This window comes from Bombina bombina, chromosome 5, assembly GCF_027579735.1.
Source record: "Bombina bombina isolate aBomBom1 chromosome 5, aBomBom1.pri, whole genome shotgun sequence".
Taxonomy (NCBI): domain Eukaryota; kingdom Metazoa; phylum Chordata; class Amphibia; order Anura; family Bombinatoridae; genus Bombina; species Bombina bombina.
Window position 1 is genome coordinate 35,134,475 of NC_069503.1, and position 17,105 is coordinate 35,151,579.

The 17,105-nt window shown below is 37.9% G+C and overlaps 1 pseudogene; it reads left to right on the plus strand.

The window, feature by feature from the left end:
- The window catches only part of LOC128661261 (zinc finger protein 208-like), a 1,066,060-nt pseudogene that overhangs the window by 737,176 nt on the left and 311,779 nt on the right, over window positions 1-17,105 (plus strand).

A 17,105-nucleotide genomic window follows, 5' to 3' on the forward strand; every position in this document is an offset into this window, starting at 1 on the left:
AGTGACAATGGGCTCAGTAGTGCTAGTGAAAGTGCTAATATATATAGTGTAGCTTTATGTATATTGTGTAGCTGTAATGCACTAGTAGAAGATATGACAGTGACAATGGGCTCAGTGCTAGTGAAAGTGCTAATATATATTGTGTAGCTTTATGTATATAGTGTAGCTGTAATGCACTAGTAGAGGATATGACAGTGACAATGGGCTCAGTGCCAGTGAAAGTGCTAATATATATTGTGTAGCTTTATGTATATAGTGTAGCTGTAATGCACTAGTAGAGGATATGGCAGTGACAATGGGCTCAGTGCCAGTGAAAGGGCTAATATATATTGTGTAGCTTTATGTATATAGTGTAGCTGTAATGCACTAGTAGAGGATATGACAGAGACAATGTGCTCAGTGCTAGTGAAAGTGCTAATATATATTGTGTAGCTTTATGTATATAGTGTAGCTGTAATGCACTAGTAGAGGATATGACAGTGACAATGTGCTCAGTGCTAGTGAAAGTGCTAATATATATTGTGTAGCTTTATGTATATAGTGTAGCTGTAATGCACTAGTAGAGGATATGACAGTGACAATGTGCTCAGTGCTAGTGAAAGTGCTAATATATAGTGTGTAGCTTTATGTATATAGTGCAGCTGTAATGCACTAGTAGAGGATATGGCAGTGACAATGGGCTCAGTGCTAGTGAAAGTGCTAATATATATTGTGTAGCTTTATGTATATAGTGTAGCTGTAATGTACTAGTAGAGGATATGACAGTGACAATGTGCTCAGTGCTAATGAAAGTGCTAATATATATTGTGTAGCTTTATGTATATAGTGTAGCTGTAATGCACTAGTAGAGGATATGACAGTGACAATGTGCTCAGTGCTAGTGAAAGTGCTAATATATATTGTGTAGCTTTATGTATATAGTGTAGCTGTAATGTACTAGTAGAGGATATGACAGTGACAATGTGCTCAGTGCTAGTGAAAGTGCTAATATATATTGTGTAGCTTTATGTATATAGTGTAGCTGTAATGTACTAGTAGAGGATATGACAGTGACAATGTGCTCAGTGCTAGTGAAAGTGCTAATATATATTGTGTAGCTTTATGTATACAGTGTAGCTGTAGTGCACTAGTAGAGGATATGACAGTGACAATGTGCTCAGTGCTAGTGAAAGTGCTAATATATATTGTGTAGCTTTATGTATACAGTGTAGCTGTAGTGCACTAGTAGAGGATATGACAGTGACAATGTGCTCAGTGCTAGTGAAAGTGCTAATATATATTGTGTAGCTTTATGTATATAGTGTAGCTGTAATGCACTAGTAGAGGATATGACAGTGACAATGTGCTCAGTGCTAGTGAAAGTGCTAATATATATTGTGTAGCTTTATGTATATAGTGTAGCTGTAATGCACTAGTAGAGGATATGACAGTGACAATGTGCTCAGTGCTAGTGAAAGTGCTAATATATATTGTGTAGCTTTATGTATATAGTGTAGCTGTAATGCACTAGTAGAGGATATGACAGTGACAATGTGCTCAGTGCTAGTGAAAGTGCTAATATATATTGTGTAGCTTTATGTATATAGTGTAGCTGTAATGCACTAGTAGAGGATATGACAGTGACAATGGGCTCAGTGCTAGTGAAAGTGCTAATATATATAGTGTAGCTTTATGTATATAGTGTAGCTGTAATGCACTAGTAGAGGATATGACAGTGACAATGTGCTCAGTGCTAGTGAAAGTGCTAATATATATTGTGTAGCTTTATGTATATAGTGTAGCTGTAATGCACTAGTAGAGGATATGACAGTGACAATGGGCTCAGTGCTAGTGAAAGTGCTAATATATATTGTGTAGCTTTATGTATATAGTGTAGCTGTAATGCACTAGTAGAGGATATGACAGTGACAATGGGCTCAGTGCTAGTGAAAGTGCTAATATATATTGTGTAGCTTTATGTATATAGTGTAGCTGTAATGCACTAGTAGAGGATATGACAGTGACAATGTGCTCAGTGCTAGTGAAAGTGCTAATATATATTGTGTAGCTTTATGTATATAGTGTAGCTGTAATGCACTAGTAGAGGATATGACAGTGACAATGTGCTCAGTGCTAGTGAAAGTGCTAATATATATTGTGTAGCTTTATGTATATAGTGTAGCTGTAATGCACTAGTAGAGGATATGACAGTGACAATGGGCTCAGTGCTAGTGAAAGTGCTAATATATATAGTGTAGCTTTATGTATATAGTGTAGCTGTAATGCACTAGTAGAGGATATGACAGTGACAATGTGCTCAGTGCTAGTGAAAGTGCTAATATATATTGTGTAGCTTTATGTATATAGTGTAGCTGTAATGCACTAGTAGAGGATATGACAGTGACAATGGGCTCAGTGCTAGTGAAAGTGCTAATATATATTGTGTAGCTTTATGTATATAGTGTAGCTGTAATGCACTAGTAGAGGATATGACAGTGACAATGGGCTCAGTGCTAGTGAAAGTGCTAATATATATTGTGTAGCTTTATGTATATAGTGTAGCTGTAATCTACTAGTAGAGGATATGACAGTGACAATGGGCTCAGTGCTAGTGAAAGTGCTAATATATATTGTGTAGCTTTATGTATATAGTGTAGCTGTAATGCACTAGTGGAGGATATGACAGTGACAATGTGCTCAGTGCTAGTGAAAGTGCTAATTTATATTGTGTAGCTTTATGTATATAGTGTAGCTGTAATGCACTAGTAGAGGATATGACAGTGACAATGGGCTCAGTGCTAGTGAAAGTGCTAATATATATAGTGTAGCTTTATGTATATAGTGTAGCTGTAATGCACTAGTAGAGGATATGACAGTGACAATGTGCTCAGTGCTACTGAAAGTGCTAATATATATTGTGTAGCTTTATGTATATAGTGTAGCTGTAATGCACTAGTGGAGGATATGACAGTGACAATGTGCTCAGTGCTAGTGAAAGTGCTAATATATATCGTGTAGCTTTATGTATATAGTGTAGCTGTAATGCACTAGTGGAGGATATGACAGTGACAATGGGCTCAGTGCTAGTGAAAGTGCTAATATATATTGTGTAGCTTTATGTATATAGTGTAGCTGTAATGCACTAGTGGAGGATATGACAGTGACAATGTGCTCAGTGCTAGTGAAAGTGCTAATTTATATTGTGTAGCTTTATGTATATAGTGTAGCTGTAATGCACTAGTAGAGGATATGACAGTGACAATGGGCTCAGTGCTAGTGAAAGTGCTAATATATATAGTGTAGCTTTATGTATATAGTGTAGCTGTAATGCACTAGTAGAGGATATGACAGTGACAATGTGCTCAGTGCTACTGAAAGTGCTAATATATATTGTGTAGCTTTATGTATATAGTGTAGCTGTAATGCACTAGTGGAGGATATGACAGTGACAATGTGCTCAGTGCTAGTGAAAGTGCTAATATATATCGTGTAGCTTTATGTATATAGTGTAGCTGTAATGCACTAGTGGAGGATATGACAGTGACAATGGGCTCAGTGCTAGTGAAAGTGCTAATATATATTGTGTAGCTTTATGTATATAGTGTAGCTGTAATGCACTAGTGGAGGATATGACAGTGACAATGTGCTCAGTGCTAGTGAAAGTGCTAATATATATTGTGTAGCTTTATGTATATAGTGTAGCTGTAATGCACTAGTGGAGGATATGACAGTGACAATGGGCTCAGTTACTAAATTAATTAATTTGCAGTTTCTAAACATGATAAATAGCATCCAATTGTCTTTGAAAAAGCAGCATATTTTCTTTTGTCCGATTGGCTGCTGCCTAACATGTGACTTCTCAGCATGTATTCTGGGAGATGTAGTTCAGTATTAAATTGACCTTTGTTCCCCTCCCATTTACTTCATGTGTACAGCTCTTGTTAGGTGAGTGAGTCAGGCTGTGTGTATTGTGTATAAAATATTTATAATTGTTGTCTTTTTAATGCATGTTACTCATCTGCTTTTGGCAGGCAATGGGATACTAAGTGCTGTTTAACTTTTTGTCTTAGTGAAGGTAGGGTTGGCACCCAGCCGGTATTTTACCCACACGGACGATATTTTTAAGGTTCATGTCAATGTAGAAAATAAAGAATAAATATTGAAAGAAAGCCCCTGTCAACGTGAAACTTCTGAGTGTGATGAGTACTAGTTATAAACAAATGAGCACTATCAGCTTTAGTTTTTGACTTATGCTGTTTAATTATTTATGCAAATTTATGTTAATTATCATGGCCGGTATTTTCTTCCAAGAAAGGTGGCAACCCTAAGTGAAGGGTTAATGCACACTGCTGCTCTCTGTGCTAGTGAAGGGTTAATACACACTGGGCAGATCTCTGTGCTAGTGAAGGGTTAATACACACTGGGCAGATCTCTGTGCTAGTGAAGGGGGTTAATATATAGTGAACAACAATAGTCAGTTCCCCCAATGGTGGGAATATCGAACAAACCCCTTTGTGGTAATCCTATGTGGATACTACTATATAAAATTTACATGCTGCGTGGATGCATAACACTTAACCCCCTCTTCACGGCTCGTGTCCCAGTGTGAGTACCTGTATAGTTGTAGCCGTAAGGTGGAATGCTCACTGCGCGGTCGCCGGTCTGTGTTTTTAGCTTGGAGCCTCAACGCTCTGACAAGCCACTCCGTCAGTCACCGCCACAATGACTCACCCGGCTCACAGGTATGACGTCATCCACGGTTGCCGACTTACGGAGGGTAAGGAGTCCCCGATTCTTATGTTCAATCGTTGGTCCTCACTCGTCCACTTCGTAAGTATCCAGGTTGGAACTTGTACTTGGAACTAATGTTGTTGAACTGCCGGCTCCAGAAAACGGCTTGGTTAGTAGCAAAAATGAAAAATTGCTGGAGTCGCAGTGTTAAAGTCAATTAAACAGCTTTATTCATCCAATAAAACAGGTTACCAATGAAACAGCCCTTCAGTGATGTACAAGCTGTACATCACTGAAGGGCTGTTTCATTGGTAACCTGTTTTATTGGATGAATAAAGCTGTTTAATTGACTTTAACGCTGCAACTCCAGCAATTTTTCATTTTTGTTAATATATAGTGGACAGCTCTGTTAATGGGTTAATAAACACTGTGCTGCTCTCTGTGCTATTGAAGGGTTAATACACACTGTACAGCTCTGTGCTAGTGAAGGGGTTAATACACTGCTGTTCTCTGTGCCAGTGAAGGGTTAATACACACTGCTGTTCTCTGTGCCAGTGAAGGGTTAATACACACTGTGCTGCTCTCTGTGCCAGTGAAGGGTTAATACACACTGTGCAGCTCTGGGCTAGTGAAGGGGTTAATACACACTGTGCAGCTCTGGGCTAGTGAAGGGGTTAATACACACTGTAAAGCTCTGGGCTAGTGAAGGGGTTAATACACACTTTACAGCTCTGGGCTAGTGAAGGGGTTAATACACACTGTACAGCTCTGGGCTAGTGAAGGGGTTAATACACACTGTACAGCTCTGGGCTAGTGAAGGGGTTAATACACACTGTACAGCTCTGGGCTAGTGAAGGGGTTAATACACACTTTGCTGCTCTCTGTGCTAGTGAATGGTTAATACACACTGTGCTGCTCTCTGTGTTAGTGAAGGGTTAATACTAGGCTGACCATATTGCCGCTTTAAAAAGGGACACATGAAAAATACATATGTCAGGGCTGTTTTCAGGGCTGTTTAAAGAAATGGTTTTGTATAAGAACCCTCACATATGTTGTTTTAATATGTGTTCCTTCTTAAATCGGCAATATGGTCAGCCTAGTTAATACACACTGTGCTGCTCTCTGTGCTAGTGAATGGTTAATACACACTGCACAGCTCTTTGTGCTAGTGAAGGGTTAATACACACTGCACACTTCTCTGTGCTAGTGAATGGTTAATACAGACTGTGCTGCTCTCTGTGCCAGTGAAGGGTTAATACACACAGAAGCACAACTGTAACACAAGTTATGTTTATGAGTTAGTCATTTACAGCAGCTACACACAGGGCAGGGGAATAAGATAAAACGTTATAAAAAACATAATTTATGTAAGAACTTACCTGATAAATTCATTTCTTTCATATTGGCAAGAGTCCATGAGCTAGTGACGTATGGGATATACAATCCTACGAGGAGGGGCAAAGTTTCCCAAACCTCAAAATGCCTATAAATACACCCCTCACCACACCCACGATTCAGTTTAACGAATAGCCAAGCAGTGGGGTGATAAGAAAGGAGCGAAAGCATCAACAAGGAATTGGAATAGTTGTGCTTTACACAAAAAAATCATAACCACCATAAAAAGGGTGGGCCTCATGGACTCTTGCCAATATGAAAGAAATGAATTTATCAGGTAAGTTCTTACATAAATGATGTTTTCTTTCATGTAATTGGCAAGAGTCCATGAGCTAGTGACGTATGGGATAGCAAATACCCAAGATGTGGAACTCCACGCAAGAGTCACTAGAGAGGGAGGGATAAAAATAGACAGCCAATTCCGCTGAAAAATTAATCCACAACCCAAATCAAAAGTTTTAATCTTTATAATGAAAAAAACTGAAATTATAAGCAGAAGAATCAAACTGAAACAGCTGCTTGAAGTACTTTTCTACCAAAAAACTGCTTCTGAAGAAGAGAAAACATCAAAATGGTAGAATTTAGTAAAAGTATGCAAAGAAGACCAAGTCGTTGCTTTGCAAATCTGATCAACAGAAGCTTCATTCTTAAGAGCCCAGTAAGTAGAAACTGACCTAGTAGAATGAGCCATAATCCTCTGAGGCGGGGATTAACCCGACTCAATAAGCTTTAAAGGGACACTGAACCCAAAACATTTGTTTTGTAATTCAGAAAGAGCATGCAATTTTAAGCAACTTTCTAATTTACTCCTATTATCAATTTTTCTTTGTTCTCTTGCTATCTTTATTTGAAAAAGAAGGCATCTATGCTTTTCTTTGGGTTCAGTACTCTGGACAGCAATTTTTTATTGGTGGATGAATTTATCCACCAATCAGAAAGGACAACCCAGGTTGTTCACCAAAAATGGGCCGGCATCTAAACTTACATTCTTGCATTTTAAATAAAGATACCAAGAGAATGAAGAAAATTTGATAATAAGAGTAAATTAGAAAGTTGCTTAAAATGTTATGCTCAATCTGAATCATGAAAGAAAATTTTTGGGTACAGTGTCCCTTTAACTAAGATGCCAAAGAAATGGCAGAAGCCTTCTGACATTTCCTAAAACCAGAAAAGATATTAACAAATAGACTAGAAGTCTTTCTGAAATCTTAGTAGCTTCAACATAATATTTCAAAGCTCTTACCACATCCAAAGAATGTAAGGATCTTTCCAAAGAATTCTTAGGATTAGAACACAAGGAAGAGACAATAATTTCTCTACTAATGTTGTTAGAATTCACAACTTTAGGTAAAAAATTAAATGAAGTCCGCAAAACTGCCTTATCCTGATGAAAAATCAGAAAAGGAGACTCACAAGAAAGAGCAGATAATTCAGAAACTCTTCTAGCAGAAGAGATGGCCAAAAGGAACAATACTTTCCATGAAAGTAATTTAAAGTCCAAAGAATGCATAGGCTCAAACGGAAGAGCCTGTAAAGCCCTCAGAACCAAATTAAGACTCCAAGGAGGAGAAATTGGCTTAATGACAGGCTTGATACGAACCAAAGCCTGAACAAAACAATGAATATCAGGAAGATTAGCAATTTTTCTGTGAAACAGCACAGAAAGAGCAGAGATTTGTTCTTTCAAGGAACTTGCAGACAAACCCTTATCCAAACCATCCTGAAGAAACTGTAAAATCCTAGGAATTCTAAAAGAATGCCAAGAGAATTTATGAGAAGAGCATCATGAGATGTAAGTCTTACAAACTTGATAATAAATCTTTCTAGACACAGAATTATGAGCCTGCAACATAGTATTAATCACTGAGTCAGAGAAACCTCTATGACTAAGCACTAAGCGTTTAATTTCCATACCATCAAATTTAATAATTTGAGTTCCTGACAGAAAAAAATAACCTTAAGATATAAGGTCTGGCCTTAATGGAAGTGACCAAGGTTGGCAACTGGACATCCGAACAAGAACCATATACCAAAACCTGAGCGGCCATGCTGGAGCCACCAGCAGCACAAACGATTGCTCCATGATGATTTTGAAAATCACTCTTAAAAGAAGAAACAGAGGCGGAAAAATATAGGCAGGTTGATAACTCCAAGGAAGTGTCAAAGCATACACTGCTTCCGCCTGAGGATCCCCGGACCTGGATAGGTACCTGGGAAGTTTCTTGTTTAGATGAGATGCCATCAGATCTATTTCTGGAAGCCCCCACATCTGAACAATTTAAAAAAACACATCTGGGTGAAGAGACCATTCTCCCGGATGTAAAGATTGATTGACAGAGAGCTTCCCAATTGTCTATACCTGGGATATGGACCGCAGAAATTAGACAGGAGCTGGATTTAGCCCAAGCAAGTATCCGAGATACGTCTTTCACAGCCTAAGGACTGAGAGTCCCACCCTGATGATTGACATACGCCACAGTTGTTACATTGTCTGTCTGAAAACCAATAAACGTCTCTCTCTTCAAAAAGAAGCCAAAACTGAAGAACTCTGAGAAAACGCACAGAGTTCCAAAATATTGAATGGAAATCTCGCCTCTTGAAATTTCCAAACCCCTTGTGCTGACAGAGATCCCCAGACAGCTTCCCAACCTAAAAGACTCGCATCTGTTGTGATCATGGTCCAGGTTGGATGAACCGAAGAGACCCGTGGAACTATATGATGGTGATCTAACCACCAAGTCAAAGATAGTTGAATATTGGGATTCAAAGATATTAAAAGTGATATCCTAGAATAATCCCTGCACCATTAATTCAGCATAGAAAACTGGAAAGGTTTCATATGAAAATGAGCAAAGGGAATCGAATCCAATGCTGCAACCATGAGACCTAAAACTTCCATGCATATAGCTACTGAAGGAAATAATAGAGACTAAAGGTTCCGACAAGCTGAACCCAATATAATTGTCTCTTGTCTGTTAGAGACAAAGACATTGACACAATCTATCTGGAAACCTAAAAAAGGTGACCCTTGTCTGAGGAATCAAGGAGCGTTTGATAAAAAGATCCTCCAACCATGTCTTTGAAGAAACAACAAAAGTTGAATCGTATGAGATTCTGCAGAATGAAAAGACTGAGCAAGTACCACAAGATCGTCCAAATAAAGAAACGCTGAGAACCTTGAAAAGATTCTTAGAGCTGTCGCTAGGCCAGAAGGAAAAGCAACAAATTGGTAATGCTTGTCTAAAAAAGAGAATCTCAGAAAATGAAAATAATCTGAATGAAAACAGAATATGAAGATATGCATCTATTGTATCTATTGTAAACAAATAATGCCCTTGCTGACCAAAAGGCAGAATAGACCATATAAACACCATTCTAAAAGATGGTACTCTTATATGACAATTCAAAAAGATTTTCTATCTTTGGGACAATGAATAGTTTTGAACAAAACCCCAAACCCCGTTCCTGAAATGGAACTGGTATGAATACCCCAGATAACTCCAGGTCTGAGCAGCGCCTTGAGACCCTAATGGGTGACCAGCCGCGCCCCACAAGTACCCAATACATATAGGTCTGAAACACACTTCAGGAAAGTGTGAGCCTTACTGGAATAGCTGGAATATGCTAGAGAGAAAAAGACTTCTCACAGGCGGTTTTACTCTGAATCCTATTCTGTACCCCAATCTAAGAAGTTTGGACCGAATTGAACCAAACAAATCGAAAAAAAAAATTCTTAACCTGCCCCTTACCCGCTAAGCTGGAATAAGAGCCGCACCTACATGCAAATTTAGGGGCTGACTTTGATCTTTTAAATGGTTTGAATTCATTCCATGTTGAAGAAAGCTTCTAATTATAAACATGGTACTTGGGGAAGAATTAGGATTCCGTTCCTTATTAAGAACAAAAACTAATATAAGCTTAAGATTTACTCTTAGAACTTAATCTTGAAGCAAAAAAACTCCCTTCCCCAGAGTAACAGTTGAAAGAATTGAATCCAATTGTGAACCAAATTATTGATTACCTTGGAAAAAAATAAATATGGATCTTAGAAATCAAAATAGCATTCCAAGATTTAAGTCACAAAGTTCTCCTAGCTAAAATAGCTAAAGACATAGATTTAACCTCAATTGTGAAAATATAAAAAAATGACGACACAAATGAAATTATTAGCATGTTGATTAACTTAACAATGCTAAACAAATCATAATCCGATACTTGTTGCACTAAAGTATCCAACCAGAAAGTTTAAGTAGTTGCAACATCAGCCAAATAAATTGCAGGACTAAGAAAAGGACCTGAAAATAAAATAATTTTCCTTAGATAAGATACAAGTTTCCCATCTGAAGGAATTTAAAAAATAAATACTATTTTCTATAGGAATAGTAGTATGTTTAGCAAGAGTAGAGATAGCCCCATTAACTTTGGGGATCTTTCCCCAAACTCTAAACTAAGTGCTGGCAAAGGATACAATTTAAAAAACCTTAAAGAAGGAATAAAAGAAGTCCCAGGCCTATTCCATTCCCTAGAATCAGGAACTGGAAAAAAAAACCTCTGAAGAAACCACAGGAGGTTTAATAAGCAGAAAATGTTAGCTAGTCTTAAAATCAAAAGAACTAGTCTCCTCAATATCCAATATAATCAACACCTTTTCAACAAAGAACGAATGTACTCTATTTTAAAAGTAAAAAATTAGATTTGTTAGTGTCAATATCTGATGAAGGATATTCTGAATGAGATAAAACATCATCAGAGAAGGATAAGTCAGTATGTTGTTGGTCATTTGAAAATTCATCAACTAAATGAGAAGTTTAAAAAAGACCTATACATTTTATTAGAAGGCGGGATGGCAGACAAAGCCTTTAGAATATTATCAGAAAAATATTCTTATAAATTCCTAGGTATATCTTGTACATTAGATGTAAAAGGAATAGCAATAGATAATGCATTAATACTAATGGACTCTGCATGTAAAAGTTTATCATGATAACTTATTACAAACCATAGCTAAAGATAAAAATTCATAACATTAAAATAAACGAACTTAGCTTTGGTAGGACTGATATCAGTCATCAGGAATCCAACAGTATTTTCTGATACAGGAACAGTTTTTTAGATATCTTGCAAATGTAAGAGAAAAAAACAACATATAAAGCAAAATATCAATTTCCTTAAATGACAGTTTCAGGAATGAGAAAAAAATGCAAACAAAATAAGCCTCTGAAAACCAGAATGAAATAAAGACTTAAATAATGTCAGAATCTGACGCCAAGTATGACGCCCACAGCTGACAAAATATTTTTGGCGCCAAGAACATCTGTAACAGACACGAGCGTCATAGATGATGCAACTATGTGAAAACTCTCGGCGTCAACTACGACGTCGGAAATGACGTCAAACAAACGTAATTCTCGCGCCAAAAAAGTCTTGCGCCAAAAATGACGCAATAAATTCTTGCATTTTTTGCACCCGCGAGCCTAACAGCCGGCAATTTAGAAAAAAAGTCAAATGAAAAATTTTCAGGTAAGAAAAAAATGTATTTAAATGCATTTCCCAAAAATGAAACTGACAGTCTGTAAGAAGGAAAAATACTGATTAACCTGAATCATGGCAAATATAAGTATAAAACATATATTTAGAACTTTACATATAAAGTGCCAAACCATAGCTGAGAGTGTCATAAATAAAATAAGACTTACTTACCAAAAGACACTCATCTACATATAGTAGATAGCCAAACCAGTACTGAAACGAGAATCAGCAGAGGTAATGGTATATAAGAGTATATCGTCGATCTGAAAAGGGAGGTAGGAGAAGAATCTCTATGACCGATAACAGAGAACCTATGAAATAGATCCCCGATAGGATGACCATAGCATTCAATAGGCAACACTCCCTTCACATCCCCCTGTCATTCACTGCACTCTGAGAGGAAAACCGGGCTTCAGCATGCTGCGAAGCGCATATCAACGTAGAAATCTAGCACAAACTTACCTCACCACCTCCATAGGAGGCAAAGTTTGTAAAAACTGAATTGTGGGTGTGGTGGGGGGAGTATTGCCCCTCCTGGTAGGAATGTATGTCCCATACGTCACTAGCTCATGGACTCTTGCCAATTAGATGAAAGAAATCAGTATTAGACACTAAGGGGGCAATTTATCAACCTGAGACAGACAGGGGCACACATATGCGCCCCTGTCTGCTGCAGCTCGTCTCTGTCGGGTTGAATTCCCCTGGCGGAATTTAGCATTGCACATGAGCGCTATTTTGCGCTCGTGTGCAATCCCGTCCCCTGCCCGCACACAGCCAATCACACGCAGGCAGGAGCTGTCAATCTCCCCTATGAGGTAACGAAAGGATAGGGAAGCAGCGGTCTAATGACCACTGCTTGTTAAATACGGCGTGCAGGTTCTCTTGTGAGAACCTGTAGTTGTAGGGGGTCAGACTGGCGAAAGCCTTTGATAAATCGACCCCTTAGTATTCTGTAATGTGTATAATGTGCAGCTCATGTGTCAACACACAGGTGTAGTTTATTCATTTGTAAAGCAGACAACAGCTAAAGTGTTATATTATAAATAAATATATGTGTAGCTATGAATGTATGGGAATGATTAGCTGCATTATGGTCAGATTTGCCAGGAGTAGCACAGGGCAGTGATGGGTCCTAACTCACAGGGGCTGCAGGTCAGTATTTAGGATCTTTATGGGCTGCGTATACATTTTGTCTGTTAAATACACAAATAATAATATATTTACAACAAATGTCCAGTTGCACAGGGCAAGTTTTAGGGCTCTTGTTTGCCGACCTACCAGAAGCCCCCAAAGTGCACATTATCAGTTCTGCTTTATTTAGGGGCGCACAATAACTAGTAAACCCCCCCCTCATAGTTTGCCTTATGTGTAGGACAATTTGATCTTATTACTGAGTAGACAAAGGGTTGCTATGTTAATTTTTTTAGCAACACTTTAATTGTTTACTTATCACCCCTGCTCAGACTTACAAGGGGCAGATATGTAGCAGGGTCAGGTTTAAGCCTGTAGTGTGCACTTATAATTCTAATGATTGAAAACCCCACAATTTTCAGAGTTTAACCCCTTAATGACAGACGACATGCAGGGTACGTCCTCACAATAATTACAGTTATTGACCGATGACGTACCATGCACGTCGTCGGTCTTGGAAAGTGGTAGAAGCGATCCTGATTGCTTCCAGACGCTTTCCAGTTATTGCAGTGATGCTTCGATATCGAGTCATCCTGCAATAACCATTTTTAGCCCTCCGGTACAGAGAGAGCCACTCTGTGGCCCTCTCTGCACTGGACATCGATGGCCAGTATCGTTGGTGGGAGGCGGGTGGGCAGCCATTGATGGCTTCAAGTAGGAAATGGGGGGGAAGGATCGGGGGCATGTATGGACGCACGCGTGTGCACGGGGGTAGGGCGGGTGGGTGCGTGCACGGGGAGGGAGCAGGTGGGAACGGCTACACTATAGAAAATTTTAGTAGCTAGAAGTGGAAGAGAGGGGGGAGGGAATTTATTAAAAGTAGCTAGACGTGGAAGAGAGGGGGGAGGGAATTTATTAAAATTAAATCTGATCTGGGAGGGGGGTGGGGGGTTGTCTTTGTGGGGGAGGCTACACTACGGGAAACGTAAAAAATAAATTAAAATAATCTATCTTTTGGTAAACTGGGTACTGGCAGACAGACAGCTGCCAGTACCCAAGATGGCTCCCAATAAGGTAGAGGGGAGGGTTAGAGAGCTGTTTGGGGAGGGATCAGGGAGGTTGGTGGCTAAGGGGGGATCCTACACAACAGCATATGTAAATATGCTTTTAAAAAAAAGAAGACATATACCTTTTTATTTTAGTACTGGCAGACTTTCTGCCAGTACTTAAGATGGCAGGGACAATTGTGGGGGTGGGGGAGGGATCAGGGGGTGTGATGTGTCAGGTGGGAGGCTGATCTCTACACTAAAGTTAAAATTAACCCTACAAGCTCCCTAATTAACCCCTTCACTGCTGGGCATAATACACGTGTAGTGCGCAGCAGCATTTAGCGGCCTTCTAATTACCAAAAAGCAACGCCAAAGTCATATATGACTTTCTGAACAAAGGGGATTCCAGAGAAGCATTTACAACCATTTATGCCATAATTGCACAAGTTGTTTGTAAATAATTTCAGTGAGAAACCTAAAGTTTGTGAAAAAGGGAACAATTTTTTTTTATTTGCTCGCATTTTGCTGTGAAATGGTGGCATGAAATATATCAAAAAGGGCCTAGATCAATACTTTGGGATGTCTTCTAAAAAATAATATATACATGTCAAGGGATATTCAGGGATTCCTGGAAGATATCGGTGTCCCAATGTAACTAGCGCTAATTTGAAAAAAAGGTGCTACTTGTACTTATTGCCCTATAACTTGTAAAAAAAAGCAAAGAACATGTTAACATTGGGTATTTCTAAACTCAGGACAAAATTTAGAAACTATTTAGCATGGGTGTTTTTGGTGGTTGTAGATGTGTAACAAATTTTGGGGGGCAAAGTTAGAAAAAAGTGTGTGTTGTTTTTTTTCCATTTTTTTCCCCCTTATATTTTATTTTTTTTATAGTAAATTATAAGATATTATGAAAATAATGGTATCTTTAGAAAGTCCATTTAATGCTGAGAAAAACTGTATATAATATGTGTGGGTATAGTAAATGAGTAAGAGGAAAATTACAGCTAAACACAAACACCGCAAAAATGTAAAAATAGCCTTGGTCCCAAACGAACAGAAAATGAAAAAGTGCTGTGGTCATTAAGGGGTTAAAGAACAGTAAAGTCAAAATTTAACTTTCATGATTCAGAGAGGGCTTCATTTTAAACAGCTTTCAATGTACTATTATCATCAAATCTGCTTTGTTCTCCTGGTATTCTTTATTGAAAGCTAAACCTTGGTAGGCTCATATGCTAATTTCTAAGCCCTTGAAAGCTGTCTCTTATCTCAGTGCATTTGTATAGGTTTTCACAGTAAGACTCTGCTAGTTTGTGTGCACCATGTAGATAACTCTCAGCACTGGCTGGCTAAAATGCAAGTCTGTCAAAAGATATGAGTTCTTTTAAAACTACAAAAATTCTGGTGTTGACTTTCCCTTTAACATAACATGTTATTAGTGCCAAACTGGGGAATGGGTAATAAAGGGATTATCTCTTTTTAAACAATACAAATTCTGGAGTAAACTGTCCCTTTAAATTGCAGTAAAAGGTAGCAAAATAAATATAGCATATTGCAAAGGTTTTATTACGATTGATTGAAGTGCAGGGTTTTTGCACTTATTGCATTTAATAGGACAGTCAAGTCAAAAATAAACTTTCACGGTTCAGACAGAGCAGCAGTTTTAAACAATTTTCCATTTTCTTTTGATTAATTTAACAAAATGTGCACAATCTTTTTATATTTATACTTTGAGTCACCAGCTAACACTGAGCATGTGCAAGAATTCACAGAATATACATACTGTATATGGATTTGTGATTGGCTGATGGCTGTCACATGATGCAGTGGGAGTAGAAATATTGTCAGGTAAAAAATAAATCGGATTCATACTACATACGCATCATTGGCTATATATATTTCTCGTTGTCTGTATAGTAACTAGGGTAATGTGAGTTATAGGAGGAGACATTACCACAATACAAGTCCGATGGACATCTAGAATTATAGCAAAAGAATATCAGGGAGAGTTATAAAAAGTAATTACTGATGAGTATCAGTAGCATTATAAAGCGCTACCTTATCTATTTTATTGGTTCAAACATACTAGACTTAGTACGTTGCGCTACACAAAGTCACAATGTGACCATGCGCAAAACACCGCTAGGTTGGGACTCTTTTATGAAAGCTATGGCTGAACTGAATATTCCATCGTCAGTTGTTGGTAATGCTAGAAAAAGGAATAATTTTGAACATCTAAAAATGGAAATTAGGGATATTACTCATTTACCAGAGGCATTGCTGCAACATGATATTTTACCATTACCTTCAACACCACCATGGGGCTAACTACACCTCAAGGTTTCCTGACACCAAAGAAAAGACCTAAATTACTTTTTAATCCTTCAACGTGGTTGACTTTGTAAATTTTATCAACTGTTTTCTGTATAAAACTTATCTTTGTTCCCTGCTTTATGACTCAAAGTTTTAAAAAAGAAAATAAATAATGCATTTTATTTAATCGCATAGAAATCTTACAAAATATCAGTTAAACGATGCATAAAATATTAACACAACACTATTTAAAATAAAATTATATTGTTTATTATTCTAACATTAAAATAAATGTTAAAAAAACTCTCTTAAAAGAAGGCAATAAGCCATAAATGGGGTGTGAAATATGGAAAATAGTGGGCAGAGATCTGCATATAAAGGGGTGGGGGGTTGCCTATAAAGGGGCGGAGTTTTGCATAAAAAGGGGCGTGGTACCTGTCAAATTAAGTTTGACAAGATATCCCTATTAGTACTACTTCTCCATTATCTTTTCCTGCTGCATAAGCGTCTGGTGGACGAGCCAGATGTGCAATCTTTTGTCAGGCCTGTGTTTAAGTCTGTTGCTCCTCCTGGGAGCCTTAAAGGGACACTGTACCCAAATTTTTTCTTTTGTGATTCAGAGCATGAAATTTTAAGCAACTTTCTAATTTACTCCCATTATCAAATTTTCTTTATTCTCTTGGTATCTTTATTTGAAATGTATGTTTAGATGCCGGCCCATTTTTGGTGAACAACCTGGGTTGTCCTTGCTGATTGGTGGATAAATTCATCCACCAATAAAAAAGTTCTGAATCAAAAAAAAGCTTAGATGCCTTCTTTTTCAAATAAAGATAGCAAGAGAACGAAGAAAAATTGATAATAGGAGTAAATTAGAAAGTTGCTTAAAATTCCATGCTCTAACTGAATCATGAAAGAAAAATTTTGGGTTCAGCGTCCCTTTAACTTTTGTTCTTAAAGTTCTACAGAAAGCTATGTTTG